A 16,360-nucleotide genomic window follows, 5' to 3' on the forward strand; every position below is an offset into this window, starting at 1 on the left:
TGCGCTGGTTGACTCTTAGGTGTTGCCTGGCGAGGCACGCCGGACGCGTGGTGAAGCGTGCAGAGAGCAGAGCGGAAGGCCAGGGCACGAGGGGAGGAGAAGAGTTTTGATAGGCTGTTCAGGGAAATGTTAATCGCTGGTTCGTGTCCCTTTTTGTCAGTCACTGCGTTATCAGCTTCGGAATCAGAAAGGCGCCAGTTTTATGATCAACTGCCCAGGCATAGCAGCTAAAGAAAGCAACTTTCCCACCCCCTTCCATTGGGGTCTCTCCAGCAGTCTGTTGAAAGTTGCCCCCCTGCTCCTCTTTGGGAGAGGAAAAGAGGAATTTGGAGTATCTCCAGATTTATTTAATAAAATGCACAAATCCACACCGTTTTCCCACTACAATAAACATATTTGGGCATTTTCTTTGAACGCTCAGGTAACCACCTACTTCAGATCAGCCCAAAACAAAATGCTTCCTTGACCTACTTAATCTAGAAATTAGAGAATTATGTGTTTAAGTGGCTCCTAGGCAAAGCAACAAGACAAAACAAGGAATTGATTTTGCTCTAGTTCTAGCTCTGAGTTTGAATCCAACTTGACACGATCCTGCAAAACAAAACAAAAAGTTGACGAGATGCAATGCAACTTATTAAATTAAATATAAAAATGTGTAATACTGACTTTTTGTTTCACACAGCACGAACACGGGTCTCCTGGTTCAAAGTCAGGGTTTTGGCCCTCCTTTCACGTCTTTTCTGTTAAATATCATATACCTACCTTTACTGTCAAAAACTGATTCTACAGGGCTTCCCCCACTGCTTTGACCTATAGGGATATATAGGGGTCTATAGGGATCCCCAGTCAGTTAGCCTACAAACAGAAGCTGTTGGGTCTTGACTCTTGACCATGTGTCCATATGTGACGAGTCGGGGAGTAAGAACGGGTTGTAAGGATATAACACTGGTCATAGATAGAACAAAACAGCTCCTTTGTTTTTCCGTTTTGGGGTTAAAACAGAAAAACAAAACATGTGTTTTGTGTTTTCCATTTTTCCAAAATTACTTGTTTTTCTGATTTGGTTTTAAAACAGAATATTCAATGTACAAACCATTCACGGATTAACAAAGCAACCTTTTTTGGTTTTGTTTGCAGCTTGCATGTTGTATGAGTATACACACATGAACAAGCGAGTCAGAAAGAGAATATCAGCTGCAAATGAAATGTATACACACACAGACCCACGCACATTGATGCAATGATGTATACAGACACATTTGCAGAAGGTACTGTGTTCACTCTGTGTAGATGATGCCTTTGTCGCTCTACTTTTCTTCTCAGTTAGCTTAATGGCTATGTTTACGACTGATGAATAGATTTTATCTAAAATTTAATTGCATTGTTTTGAAATGGTGAAAATAATTCTTGGGGTGGAGAGATGCCCACACTCTACTGGCTACTCAATATCTGCATAAAAACCTCTCGAATAAATGGCTTCTGAACACCTACTGAAATACTATTAATTGCCTTCGCTGACTCATTTGAATAGATTTCCTGGCTGAGAAGACACGGTGTGGAGGAGACATGAAGCAGCCCATTTACCGCTCACTAATTTACACCACAGCTGTCTGCTGTTTTTGTCAAGTGATCAATAAATGCAAAGTAAGGTTTATTATCTTTGTACATTGACAATCAGGAAATCATTTCTCATTTTCTTTGATTCCAAATCCATTTAATTAATCCTAGTCCTTTCATTTAATCCACCTCAATGTATTTCAGGGTCTGCTTCTCGGGGTTAGGCCTTGCTCAGCTTACACAAGGCACAAAACCCCAAAGTCATTTTCTGATTAGACGATATGTGTGTGCTGAAGCAAATCGGCACTTGATGCGTGGCTGATAAAATGGTAATAATAGGCAAACACACAAAAGGCATTTCAATGACTCTGAAATCATTAACTCTTATTTGATTTGGCAGGTTGAAGAGCACATTCTCATTTTCAATACACAAAGAGGGTTGGCTGCTAGCAGGAGAAGGGCTGGTTGAATCCATAAATTAACACAAATCATAACACTGAATGTTACATGTCTGTTGCTCGTCTACTAAAACAGTGATTCTGTGTTTGATTAAAAAGGTCAGTCGCTGGGGAAAGCTCCTTAATAAAGAGACAAAATTACATCATAAGATGGATGTCTTTATTTCTGCAATGCAAGGAGAAGAATCATCCAGAAGATCACTCCATTAGCAACAAGATCATTCATCTTGATTTTAGACAGCTCTTGAAATAAATTAATTTCACAATGCAATCGACTTCAACCTCATGTTGTCTCCAGTGGTCCCTCTCCTCTATTTACCTTTTGTTCTCTGTTTCCCCATCCTGTTGTGCCTGTCTGTCTGTTTTCCCTGTGAGTTGGGCGTGGTTTTTTCTGGCTCCTCCACACACCTGCAACTTGTTTCCAATCAACCGCCTATTATCTACCCTGGTCCAGCACGCCAGTATCTTCTGTGAACCACTCAAACCTGCCTGCCAGTCACTTGCTTGCCCACCTGCTTTGCCTTCACCGCTTCAGCTCAACCATCTTGCTTGGATTTCCCATTCTGGACCTGGATCACTCCCCGCCTCAGCAGACTGTTAAATCCCTTGAAAAACTCCCTTTGACTAGTAAATTGTTACCACACACACACACACACACACACACACACACACACACACACACACACACACACACACACACACACGACATTTTGTGGAAAATATCATTATGAATATGATTGTCATGAGTAACACATTTCATGTCTTATTTGGACTGAATTTTGCAGTGATTTTAGGTAGACTGAAGACGACAAGAAGCAACATGGAGACTAATCAATCTTTGTCTGATAATCAACAGTTAAAGCTACAATCTGTTGAATTGGGAGTTTGACACCTCCCAGTAGAAGTAACAAAAAAAAGACACTGTGGCAGAATACATGCTGAATCCGGAAAAATGCAGAAAACCACTTACATGTACTCATTTGGCAGACTTACTGACACTTGATGAATTAAAAGCAATAAAAAACGTGGCAACACACAATTTTCTCTAAATAAAAATCCGTGACCCCTTTTCAATTCCGCTACCACAGGTGTTTAATAACTTCTCTTCTAAGGACTATGTGGACAATGGGCATATACAATCTGTGCTTGCACCTGTTAATATGGTTGGCTCTTGAAAGAAGCTGGCCCACGCTCAGTCCCGGAAAAGGATGTAATGTCACACACAAAACTTAAAGGCAGTTTTGTTTATATTGTGCATGCACACAAAGGATGCAGATACACACCTGCCAATGGTTTCGCACTATTCCACTAATCAACAGGTGGCTGTAACATGCCAAGACATGCTGCAATGTTCCAACAAAGGCAAGAAGGAGGAACCTGCCAGCAAGTAAACATGGATGTAAACAATGCTGGATTTAAATACTTAAGAGGAAGGAAATGCATTCTTACAGCTCAGGGTGACAGTTTGTTTTGGTGAGTGACACTAAATTTAAAATGTAACTTTTGTTTGTTCACAATAAACCTCTACAGGGTACTTGCCCCAATAATGATAAAGGTGTCATTTGTCTCACCATAACAGAGAGGAGAGTGAAGGAGATGTCAATCAAGCATAGTCTGTACACACCCACACAGTCTGGAAGAGATGTCAAATCAGGAAAATAAGTGAAAACACCTGTATGGGTAGAACAAAGGCGACACAAGGTATGTTGGGTTTTAACAGGGTCTTAATGTCCCTGGAATAGAAGTCTACGTTGAATTTTGTAATCAAATGTGAAGGAAAATAATGATCACCCCCTTTACAAATTGTTTTATTTTTAATTTACAGTATCTATGTTTGATATGGAAAGTGTTGGGCTGAATGGCCGTCCATAGAGGAATATAAACTACAGGGAGGTTCTTTTGTAGTCATTAAAAAATAAAAGCCTACAGTGCTCTTGTGTGCCAGAACTATGTACATGAATAATCAATGTAGTGTAACTGATACATAAATTAAACACTGCATTCATTTGGAAAGAATTACATAGATCTAATTGGGCTATTTGTCAGTACTGTATGTTTTCACTACAACTTTCAATATTCTTATTTTGTGTATGTGTATGAGCCTATACTTTGTCTTGGAATTTGAAAATATAAAATTTGAAATGGTAGGTAGATATGGTGTCTATTCTGATGTTCTCTTTTCTACGGTCTTTGGAGTGAATGTAGTTGATTTCTTACAACACCGTTGTGCAAGTTGTTCACACCTGGAGCCAGCTGCTCATCTGGTGACGAAGAAATCAGAGGCAATTGGAACAAAGGAAATTACTATGACGAGACCCATTAAAAAGCTTGTATTTTGACAAGGCTTCCAGGGGAGTTTTGACTCACTCTGCAGCAAAGACACCTGTGTTTTCAGCAGATGCTGTTTGAATCTTGACAAGATGGAGATTTGAAAAAACTCAGCACAGAATACTAGAACAGCTGGGTCTGAAAACAGACGAAAGAAAGAAGGTTAAAGATACAAACAAATAAAAAGCACTTGCACCTGTTATGTCCAGCAAATTTCACTGCTTTCTAATCTGAGCGTGTATGTGAAGGCAGATGGAGGAATGTGGAGAAAACAAGGAGATGAAAAGAGAATGTATGACTGCCATGTCTCCCTGTCTCTCCCTGTTGTTCCCTTTTTAAAAGTTGGCTGCTTGGTTTGTGCACGCTACCCCACATCCCCAGCTCCCAGTGCAGACGCCAAACTGTCAAAGTCAAAGCTTGGCTGCATGGATACATTAATTTTTTTCAGTCTTAAAAAAACTGACTGGAGGGGTTTAGCCTGCAGCCACTAATATTATTGAACTTGAATTTCATTAAAAACATATATTTGAACAACAATTGATTGTTAGCTAAGCCTGGCCCACTTACTCTTGCTTTCCATTCTAGCACAATATATAGTATACGCCAACACAATGGTAACAGTGGCATATTTACTACATAAAATTCTTAGTAACAAATCTTTGATTTAACACAGAAGTAAGTAAAAACATCCTTCTAATTTCTAGCAGACATAATGCTAAAGTACTCTTTTGGCTTGAAAACTCCATCTCCACCTGACTTTGATGTTTTCAGTTGACTTTTTTAAAAGAGAACTGGCTAAAACTACAAGTCCCCATCCTCAGATGTTGATTGTGTATTGCAGGGCAGTTAGCCCTACAGAAAAGTTAGTATAGAAAATTGCACTTGGATAGGAGACACTTTATTGTACTTTTAAACAGTATGCTTTACTTTTACAAGAGAAATGGATTTGATGATGGGGAAAATCTGATGAGTTATCTCTATCTGATGCAAGTTTGGTTTGTGTTTCTGTAGTGTACTCTAACCCATAGCCCTTTTTACTGGACAAAAACCCCCACCAACACTCACTGACTTCTGGCTTTTGTCTTCAGTTTGAAAGGGTACAGCCCTGGTTCAAATTTTTGCCCCTTTTCCGGCATCAATCTTTTCGTACATTTCGTACCCCCCTATCCATTATCCAGGTCCCTTACCGCCCTTTCATTCAACTTAAATTACACTGCTCAAAATAAAGGGAACACTAAAATAACATACTAGATCTGAATGAATGAAATAATCTCATTAAATACTCCTTTCATGATGTCCCAGATGTGCTCAATTGGATTCAGGTCTGGGGAACGGGCGGGCCAGTCCATAGCATCAATGCCTTCCTCTTGCAGGAACTGCTGACACACTCCAGCCACATGAGGTCTAGCATTGTCTTGCATTAGGAGGAACCCAGGGCCAACCGCACCAGCATATGGTCTCACAAGGGGTCTGAGGATCTCATCTCGGTACCTAATGGCAGTCAGGCTACCTCTGGCGAGCACATGGAGGGCTGTGCGGCCCCCCAAAGAAACGCCACCCCACACCATTACTGACCCACCGCCAAACCGGTCATGCTGGAGGATGTTGCAGGCAGCAGAACGTCTGTCACATGTGCTCAGTGTGAACCTGCTTTCATCTGTGAAGAGCACAGGGCGCCAGTGGCGCAAATGCCAAATGTCCTGCACAGTGTTGGGCTGGATACCACCCTCATGGAGTCGGTTTCTGACCGTTTGAGCAGACACATGCACATTTGTGGCTTGCTGGAGGTCATTTTGCAGGGCTCTGGCAGTGCTCCTCCTGCTCCTCCTTGCACAAAGGCAGAGGTAGCGGTCCTGCTGCTGGGTTGTTGTCCTCCTATGGCCTCCTCCACGTCTCCTGATGTACTGGCCTGTCTCCTGGTAGCGCTTCCATGCTCTGGACACTACGCTGACAGACACAGCAAACCTTCTTGCCACAGCTCACATTGATGTGCCATCCTGGATGAGCTGAAGAAGTGGTCTGTGGTCACCACCCGCAGAACCACTCCTTTATTGGGGGTGTCTTGCTAATTGCCTATAATTTCCACCCGTTGTCTATTCCATTTGCACAACAGCATGTGAAATTGATTGTCAATCGGTGTTGCTTCCTAAGTGGACAGTTTGATTTCACAGGAGTGTGATTGACTTGGAGTTACATTGTGTTGTTTTTTTGAGCAGTGTAGGTAACAGTATTAGCGGAAGCATTGGTTTAGTGTCAACACTGGATGGAACATCTAAGTGTGCCCCCCCCCCCAGAACATTTCATTACAATTCAAAATAAAAAAACTAACAGAATACAATGTAGTAAGGCTCTCAGGCATTCTGTATTGCTTTTAAATGTGTTTTCTTCTGTAGATCAACTTTCTCATTTAATTAAATCCATGCTGAGTCAACACATGATTTAGTTACACTCCTCTTATGTCTTTGTTTGGGGAAATAACTGTTAACCTTTTCACCTCAATGATAAATTAATTTTAATTCAGTTATAAACTCCTGGACTTGAATAGCTCCTGTGTTTCAGCAGGTTTTCTGCTCATGTTCAAAACTTTCTGCACATTCAAAATCCAGTCCACATCTGTATTCTGACATGTTTAGAAAAATTCATAATATTACGAGACCATTGTCATAATTTAATGAGTTCATAATAGTTTTACTACCTGCCTGTAGCCTTCTCTGCTGTCCATTAGCCTGCATTATTGCTCTACTGAAACGGTTGTCTCACCTTTAGACCATCTGACAGACACAGAACTGGATGAGACAAGGAGGTGCAAAAAGAAACCGAATCTGAAATCTGAATACACTTGTCAAGCAGAAATCTCACCACAGATCCACACAGCAAGGTTGCGCTTTAGTTTTTAGATTTTTATATTGCAAAATACTCCCAGCTACGTTACTACGGTCACAAACTCTCTGCGACTCATGCCGCGAAGTGGGTCCCCTTGATTACTCTCACAGCATTTGCTGGGGTGGCATTAGCCGCTGGATGCCAAGTCTGACAGCGGAATATCCCTCTTGTAAATGGGTAACCACTGCGATACAAGATGGGTACTGTGGTGGATAATCATGGGTATTCCTCAGAGAAAGTAACAGGTTTAGTTGTAGTTTAAAGTTATATTGTTGTGAATATTTGGTGTAAACCTGTATTAAAACAAACACCTCCCAAGAGCAGCTCATTGCCCCCCCCTTTCCAAAATATTGCTTCCAGTGACCCATTGAGAAACACTAATTTAAGTAATATTAGTATGCTAGACTACCAGTCCATCAGCTATGACCTTATAGCCACACTGTGATGTCTGTGAATAAAAAAGGTACATGATACTAATATACTAGCATTCTGGCTCCCAAAGACTGCAATTATCCAATCCTGTACAGGTATTGTTCTAACATTTCTTGTAGCCCCACAAAAAGTGCAATTATCTAATAACAAGTCAAGCCAACTTTTGTGAAAGTGGATATACACACATTGTTGTTTTTAGTTTTGTAACAGGTACAACCCCCCCCCCCCCAAAAAAAAAACCAGAAACAAACTTAAGCAACAAGTATCACTCTTACTAGAGCTACATGCACCACCGTTCATTGTTCTGCCAGGTTTAGCAAACGGTCACTTAATACTTTGTATTTAGTCTGGGTGTGGGTTTATTCTCAACTCTTCTTCTTAGGGGGAAACTCTCAAATATCTAGCAGCTACCTGGCATGAAACAAGACAAGGAGAAAGGAGTGTTCAAATATTTAGTGATGCAGACCCAGTTATTTATTGCCGGATTACTCTCAACTCACAGTAGCACATTTTCAGCAGCATGGCCAAGTGCTTGTTCCAAGGCCAATGTAAAAATATTTATAACAGGAGATTAACATCATTCTATTGTTTGACATTATAGCTTGGCTGACAAATTGCCTGTTATGGCAGTATAATTCACAAACAACGAGAGAAATGTTTTGAGCGACACAGTGTGGAATGAATGATGAAGACTTGGCTAGGCTCCACCCCTTCCCACCACCCTTTCTCTGGCAGAAAGAGATTTCTTCTACCTCTTGTACTTATGCAAGATGGTATCAATATGTGTAGATAGGAGGTACAGGTTTAGGACACTTACATGACTGTGAAATTGAATTCAATTTCCTAATAGCATTTGCAGTGGAGAGAAAATTGAGTTGGTGCAAATGCATACCACCCCCAATAGGTGAATCTGTATTTTTCAAAACATAACTGTTTTGTTTTGATGAACAGAAGAAGAAAACATTTCAGTTGAATGTATCTGCAGTGTGTTCACAGCCTACCCAAAATACTCAAACTAAATCTATCAGTAAAACAGTCACTGTCAAAGTACTGTATTTCATTAGTTTCCCATGCAGTGTCAACGATAGGTGGTTGTTGTTGTTGTTGGCACTTGGTTAGGTTGAGAAAGATTGGGGTCTTGGTGAAGACTGAAAAATTCATATATATAATTCATAGACTTGAAGCACTTTGAAATCTTCAATGACACTACAATCTTTCCCGTTATCTTAAAGCTGCTCTTAATATTTTTATTATTTTAACAATACATCAAATGATGAAAATTGCAGTGACCACACTTCACAGCAGAATATAGGAAATCTACAGCATTTGAGAAAAAATAAAATGAATCATGAAAAATGTACAGCATTAAAAAAAAATAAAAAAAAATAAAGCATTAACAGCAAGTATGTACAGTAGACCTATATACTGACTCACTGCATGCTTTACTTGGCAATTAAAAGGTTCAGTGTGTTATATTCTACTGGAGGATCTACTGACAGAAATGCAATAAGATCCATAACTATGTTTTCAGTGGTGTATAAAGACCTTACATAATGAACCGTTATGTTTTTATTACTGTAGAATGAGCCAACGAAAGTTAAAGTCAAGGGCAACTGGACTTGATTGAAGATACCGGAAGACGTTTCGTCCCTCATCCAAGGGACTTCAGTTCAAGATGGTGTCATGAACTGAAGAAGTCCCTTGGAAGAAGATGACAATCAAAAGTAAATGTGTGGGGTAACATTTCTTTAAGAGGTGAAAGCAAGCTGAGTTAACGGAGTTATCTGCTCCTGGGTCACAGAAAAATATAATGTAGTTCTTAGGTGTCTGTATGTCTGATGACTTGCTCTTAGCGTGAAATCATGCTGACAAAGAGAAAATACTTTCAGCTTTTAGTGTTTCAGTGATCACTTCACCTTCAGTGCAAAACTTTCTGTAAACCTTGCTGCCTAGGCTCTTCTGCTATCTACACTTAAGTTTAGAAAATATGGGATGACAGTTGGAGTCATTTTGCTTACAACTGAATTATTTATACACTGGGGTACACTCTTGCTCTCCCACATAAATCACAGGCTGGTGTTGATAAGGAATCGAGACTTTGACTGGTCTCAACTTGGATCTGATCCTCTGAAGCTTCTTCCTGGACAGGTTGTGGATTCAGCGTATCTTTTTCAGCGATCCCTCTGAAACTGGATGTCAGGGTCATCCGCCGCTGACTGTCAGGTTTTGAGAGCTGTATTGACTCAGCGCATCAATCTTCTCTCTCTCTCTCATTAGAGAAATTCTTCCTCTTTTAAATACTGACAGTCCGCTTGTCTGTCATAGCAGTCAGAGAGAACAGGCTATTACGATTGGCTGTTGTGGGGTTAGACATGAATGCCAAATAGGAATTTGAAACCAAATACACCCAGAAAATAATTCCTGCTACACCTGATTTTTTTTTACTTTAGTCATACTATAGAGGAAGAAAACTACATCATATATACACACACACACACACACAGCAGTTTTAAAAAGTTCAGATAGTGACAGGTAAGTGGTTCAGGGTTTTGGGGGCACACTTGAGAGTGTTTGTAGCTGGGCAGAACTGGCAGGTATAGAGGCATAAGAATCGAGCAGAGGCTGAAAGACAATCCAACACAAGTTATGGATAACACGGGCTGGCAAGGCTGGCTGGCAGAGGCAAAATCTTGATGTTTGAATTAGTAAAGCAGAGTTTAAACAGATTGCCTTGCTAGCCCGTTTCACTACACATATGGTGTGCAACTCAACAATCTGGCAGGGGCAGGGTGTGAGGCCTGGGATTTTATGTTGCTGCTGAGTGGCTGGATAGAAATCAGGTGAGGTGATTACTGATGCCAGACAGGTGAGGAAAGGTGCCAAACCTAGAGCCCAGGATAACGCCCACAACCTGTCACGCTCTGCCGGTTGGCCATCCTTTGTGTTTACTTTTGAGTTTGGTATCTGCCTTGGTATGTTGAGTTTTGGGTTCTGTCCTGTCTAGTGTCCAGTATCTGTTATATAGTCTGCTTGTCATGTCTAGTCTCTGTTTTCCTCTGCTCTCTCTCTGCCTCGTTAGTCTCATGTCTGTCACCTGTGTTGCTCCCGCCCTGCTCGTTAGTCCCTGTGTATATATACCTGGTGTTTCTGTCTTGTCCTTGGCCGGTCATTGTTCATGTTACCCCCCAGTCTGTCGTGTGTGTACTCTCTGCCTGTAACCAGCCTTGCTTGTCTCGTCTCCCGGTACTTTTGGTTTTTGGATTTTGGATTTCAGTTATTCAGCCACTCACCTGTAAGTGTGCTCGCTTTTGTTTGTTTATTAAAACCCTTCGTTGTACCATACCTGCCCCGCTCTGTGTCCTGCTTTTGGGTCCTCCACCCTGCTCCACACCACCGATCGTGACACAACCACTGACTAGGACAGAGAGAAAGAGAGAAAACCAAAACACACCAAGCACACTGCATTCGTCCAAAGGCAGAAATAAAACAAAACTCACTCTCTCCCAAAACAGGTGTCACAAAGAAAGATAGACTTTAAGTTAAAGAGAGTTATGGCCAACACATGTGGAGTATTACCCTAATGGGTACTTTGCTGTTTTCATGTGCTCTAGCAATACAACACAACTTTGTGCTAACGTCACATGCTGTATGGTTTATTGGATGCGTGAGTATGTGTGTGAGTAAATATTATAATCATATTTTAAATAGAGAATACACTTCATATATAGAGAATTTTTTTAATAGCTCTCAGAAAAAGTAATGGCTCCTTGCAGGGTATATGTGATGCATTCTTTAAGGTCTCCATCTCTCCTCAGTGCTACTGCCAAAAAATTACATGATATTTTCTTTGGTTGCAATTGCTGATCATGCTAATATCTCTGTTAAAATTTAAATAAGACAGTGACAGCTTTTTGAAGTTATTTGTGGTGTTGATAGACTGTGTTTGCCGTACGCTCAGGCAAAAATAGGGTTGTAGTGCCCACATGCAGACACTAAAGTCGTAGAAACAATAAATAGGGATATTTAAACACAATGGAAAATCAGGGCTTACATGAAGTCATGGCAGAACAACAAAGGTGGTAATCCATATGGTAACTTCAATCCAAAAGCAGCGCTGAATACTTACTGTAAAATGTGTTACCTTAATGATTTCAGTGAAGTTAGCCCTTGTTGTCACTGTCTCATTAAAGTGACAGGAAAAAGTAAGCTCACTAATTACAAGATATGCCACATACTGTACAATGCCTCACACTCTCATAGGATTTATGTGATCAAAAATAAGGGTGAGTGAGCGACAGCTTGTAAACTTTGTTTCTTGTTATTAATCCACAAATACGATTCTTCTGTGTATTTTATTAGTCTGGAGATACTTATTAGCTAGCTAGCTAGATAAGCTATTTTTCATGTAACTAACTTCTTCTTTTTTCCTGGCAATTATTAAACATCTTCAGGTGCATTACCACTACCCTGTTGACTGGAATAAGGTCGAGGGTGATTTGCATGTAGCCCGGGAAAACCAAGACATGTAATCAGATTTGTGACCTGGCTAACATGCACATGTATGCACATATGTGGCAACATTTAAACAAAGGTGTATTATTTTGCATCTCAGTTTTATACAGATATGAGAGATAAGTGTAAATCCAAGACAGGTTAAAATCAAGGGCAACTGGACTTGTTTGAAGATGTTGAAAAATGTTTCATCTTCCTTTGAGTGTCTTCAGAATTGAAGAAGCATCTTAGAGGATAACTAAGAGCTGGATGACTGAGAACCTTCACAGACATAAGTGTAAATACCGTTATGTTTAGGGCCTAAAGGAGCCAAGAAGGGTTAACCATATTAGACATAATGTGTGGTCAATTGTATAGCTTAGCTTATCAGATCCATTGTATAAAACTATAATTTAATTAAATTGAACAGTATCAGCACTAGAAAAATTATGAATGGGCATCTGAAATAAGCTGGCCAATTAGCAAATATTATCTGTCAGATGAATAACTGTGTGTTGCCATTTATACTTACAAAAATCTAAAGTCAGACATATTCTACATAATTAACAATAGTAGCCTATAGCCAACTTCTACAGCAAACACAGCAATAATATTTACTTACTGCATTTAAGTGTCAAAAAAAGACTTGCCTAATCATTTTGGATGTAGGTAAAAAGGTATTTTTCATTTTCCAGACTCTAAACATGAATTCTGTACAGCCCTGAAATCTTGGAATACCCAGGTAGAGCAGGTCCTATGGAAGCCATGCTGAGACCAACACAGCATGTTGTGTGTGTGCAGATAAAAATAACAAAAAGTCATATAATTTGCAATATAATCTTTGTAGAACTAGATACGAAAAAGAGTATTTAATACATATATTTCAGTCGTGACACATGATTTGAGCAGAAGTTGCACTGCCCCTGGTAATCAGAGAAAAATGGTCCACTCTTGTTAAATTGCCAATATCATTATTTGTAGTATCACACTAGATGTCCCTGATTAGGGACTGTAATTTGATTGAAAACTTCTAAAAAGGTCCAACAAATCATACTGATATAATGAAACATGCAATGGAATAACGGTAAACTTTACAAACGGGCAATGTTAGATTTAGCTACGTCCTGTAACGGAGTCGCTGGTGTTCACTTAGATACTAATCAGATACTATTATAAGTGGCTGCACCTGAACCCGATGGACACGAAGGGTGTTAAGGCAGAGAGCTAAGGGGGGAGTGGATGCGGAGTTCTGCCTGAAACTGTCATACCTGCTCGCCGAGGAGAGCCGTGCACCTCCGAGTGTAATGTTATTGTTTAAAAACAATAACGTTATACTAATTATTGTGAGGTTCATCAGTTGGGATGATTGAAGAACATATTGAAGGACGTTTATAGACATCAATAAGTTATTACACTCAGTAGATGTAACATTCCTTGTGATTCAGCAACAATCTGAGGTGATAACTGCGTTTGATCAGCGATGATTCTGATAAGGAGCTTAAGAGGTGGATGCATAATTCGGCAGAACAGCTATTTTAGGCTACCTGCAGAGATTTGCATCCACCTTTTTAGTCAGCTTATAATGCGTGTTATGCCTGCAGACAGGTGGCTGGGCTGTAACTAGGGCAATGGTTTAGTTAAGTCGAGTGTGTGAGAGCCGCCTCTGAGTTTGTGTTTAGGCAAATTCTAATCCACCAAAGGTAGTACAGTTCAATAAGAAATACAAAATAAGATCCTTATAATATATGTTCAGATCTGACTTGAGTAGTCAACAGGTGTCTAGCAGCATGAATTATTGTTGCACAGTGTCCAGCAGCAATGGGTAGACATATATTGCACATGTTAGTAAACGGTGTATTTCACATTGCCACCCCTAATTACTGTCACATGCCAGAGAGGTTATCATGCTGAGGTGATCTCAGAGTTCCGTAGTTTCATGGCGCTTTGGAAGAAGCTGCTTAACTGTCTATCCATTGTTGTCTTTACAGGTGCCAGAGGAGCTGATTGCAGAACCCCCCAGATGTGATTTGCTGTGTCTGGCTCTACAGGAGAGAACAGCTCCAGCTTCCAGCTCTTCAGCGCCTGCTCTGCGCAGCCTTTTCTTTTGACACACAACACTGGGTTCTTATCAACAGATTCTAACATTATAATAACTCAACACATTTCAAGTCATACAAGTCATACAAAACTACTTTTACATTTGTAACCTTTTAATATTGATGTTTTCATGAATGCAAGACAAGAGTTTAATATGTTAAACTATTGGTTGTGTATTAGGAATACTTTGTTATAAAATTGATCAGACTAATTATACTTAAAATAAAATCACATTCTTCATTAATCATCAGTTTCCTGTTTATTGTAAATTGTGTGATCTAAACCATATATTAGTTAGCAGCTGTAAATGAAAATTTATTTATAGGTTAATATTTTGTATATATGTTAGTAGAAAGTAAAAAATGAAAGGTTGATGTTATATAGTGTTTTATTTTGACATTTCTTTAAGAGACAAATGTGACATTGACTGAGAAGTTACTCTGTTGTCAAAAACAAAGAATTATCTGCACGCTGAATAGTTTTAAAGCCCTGTAGGTGGTGTCATTTATTCCAACCTCTTAGAAGCTCTTGTATGGTTTACATTGTATAGACTCACCTATTTCCTAACATGTGCATTCAGTCAGCTCTGAGACCTCAGAATTTGTAAGGTCACAATAAAAACCACCTAGTGGGATTCATAATTATTCTGCGCAGATCCTTCTTTATTTCAGCAGTTACCCACAGGATGGTTTGGATGTGTGCACAAATCAGAACAGCAAAAGAGGCAGTCTTCAGAAACTTCTGTCTATGGTTACTGGGTGTATGGCTCCTTATTTTTCTTGAAGTATAAGGTAGAAAGTAAAAATACTCCTGCACACACAGAAATACTCTGCATAATTACTTTTCAACATTTTATGTTTGGGAGTATTTTCACTTTTTAACTTATACTAGACTGATGTTCTTAAGCAAGAGTTCCGTTTTCGTTTCATGTGGGGCGGCTGTGTCTCAGGAAGTAGAGCGGGTTGCCCGTTAATCGCAAGGTAGGCAGTTCAATCCCCGGCAATCCCCTGAAGGCAGCTTCCGATTTGGCAGTAAGAGGAAAGTTAAAGGGAACTTAAGTGAAAGTTAACTTACATTGCTGAGCGACTGATTCTTTGTTTTTTGCACCTCTTACTGCGGTGAAAGCTGTTATGCATTTTAGGCAAAGCCTTAACGCTGTCTGAAACACTGAAAAAACTTTATTTTATTTGTGAAAATGAAAACTGCTTCACTGCTTTTTTCACATGCAGACCACATTAGACCAGGTCCAGATACAAACTCACTATACTTAGAGATCTCAAATTTGGACTAGATTGTCCCACAGAGGCTAAAATTTCAATCAAACATAGTTTCAGATTTGTGAAACCTTTATTCAATTTGTGAAAATACTTTAAAGGACGATTTCACTGTGAGATTGTCCCTAACGTTTCTTTTAAACACAGTTTCAGATTATTGAAACTTTTATTCCTTTTGTGAAAATACTATAAAGGGCTACTGCAAAAACTTTGTAATGTACCATGAAGTAGACCTGGTTGCCTGCGCTAAACAGCCGATCACATGTCCTGCTACTTGTGATGCAATCAGGCAATGTCAGCAGAATGGACACAACCGCAAAAACACTCCATGGTTGAAGCATTATTGGCATAAGGTTGTTGCTTATGCTAACCTTAAAGTCACAGTAAATAAACATCATAAATTAGCTGCATTTGTAGTACTACGTATTTTTTGTAGTTTGTTACAGAGTGAAACCAGATCAAACCAAACTGTGTACCTAGAGCTAAGAAATGAGCAGAATCGATGCCTTAATGTCTTAATATTGGGTTTTATTTGGATGTATCGGACAGTGGAGGTTCTGCAATCTCTCTGTTGATGCCTGTAGTTGATGTCTATAGTTAGTATATAGTAAATACATAATATATACAATATATATAAACACATCATAAACATAATCAGAGGTGAAATAATTATTCAGATCCTTTACTTAAGTAAAAGTACTACCACACTGTGAATATACTCCACAACAAAAGTACAAAATGTACTCAGTTACATTCCATTACAGTTATCACTGCATTTATACATGTAAGTGTTAAACTATATGTTTAATATGTTCTTATTTATTTGCATAATGAAGCCTC

The 16,360-nt window shown here is 39.5% G+C and overlaps 1 long non-coding RNA gene across 2 annotated transcripts; it reads left to right on the top strand.

Annotated features, from left to right (window-relative positions):
- Positions 1 to 1,690: 1,690 nt before the first annotated feature.
- On the top strand, positions 1,691 to 4,454 carry LOC119891116. Of its 2 annotated transcripts, none has more exons than XR_005442399.1 (4): positions 1,691 to 2,642; positions 2,801 to 3,488; positions 3,595 to 3,716; positions 3,841 to 4,454. It is a non-coding gene; the product is annotated as an uncharacterized LOC119891116 (long non-coding RNA). The 2 variants fall into 2 exon arrangements; XR_005442400.1 differs by having other exon boundaries at positions 1,695 to 2,642; positions 3,335 to 3,488.
- The last annotated feature ends 11,906 nt before the right edge of the window (positions 4,455 to 16,360 follow it).

The sequence above is a fragment of the Micropterus salmoides genome, unplaced genomic scaffold, assembly GCF_014851395.1.
Source record: "Micropterus salmoides isolate LMB-PRFRI ecotype aquatic unplaced genomic scaffold, ASM1485139v1 Ms_hic_scaffold_7, whole genome shotgun sequence".
Lineage (NCBI taxonomy): Eukaryota > Metazoa > Chordata > Actinopteri > Centrarchiformes > Centrarchidae > Micropterus > Micropterus salmoides.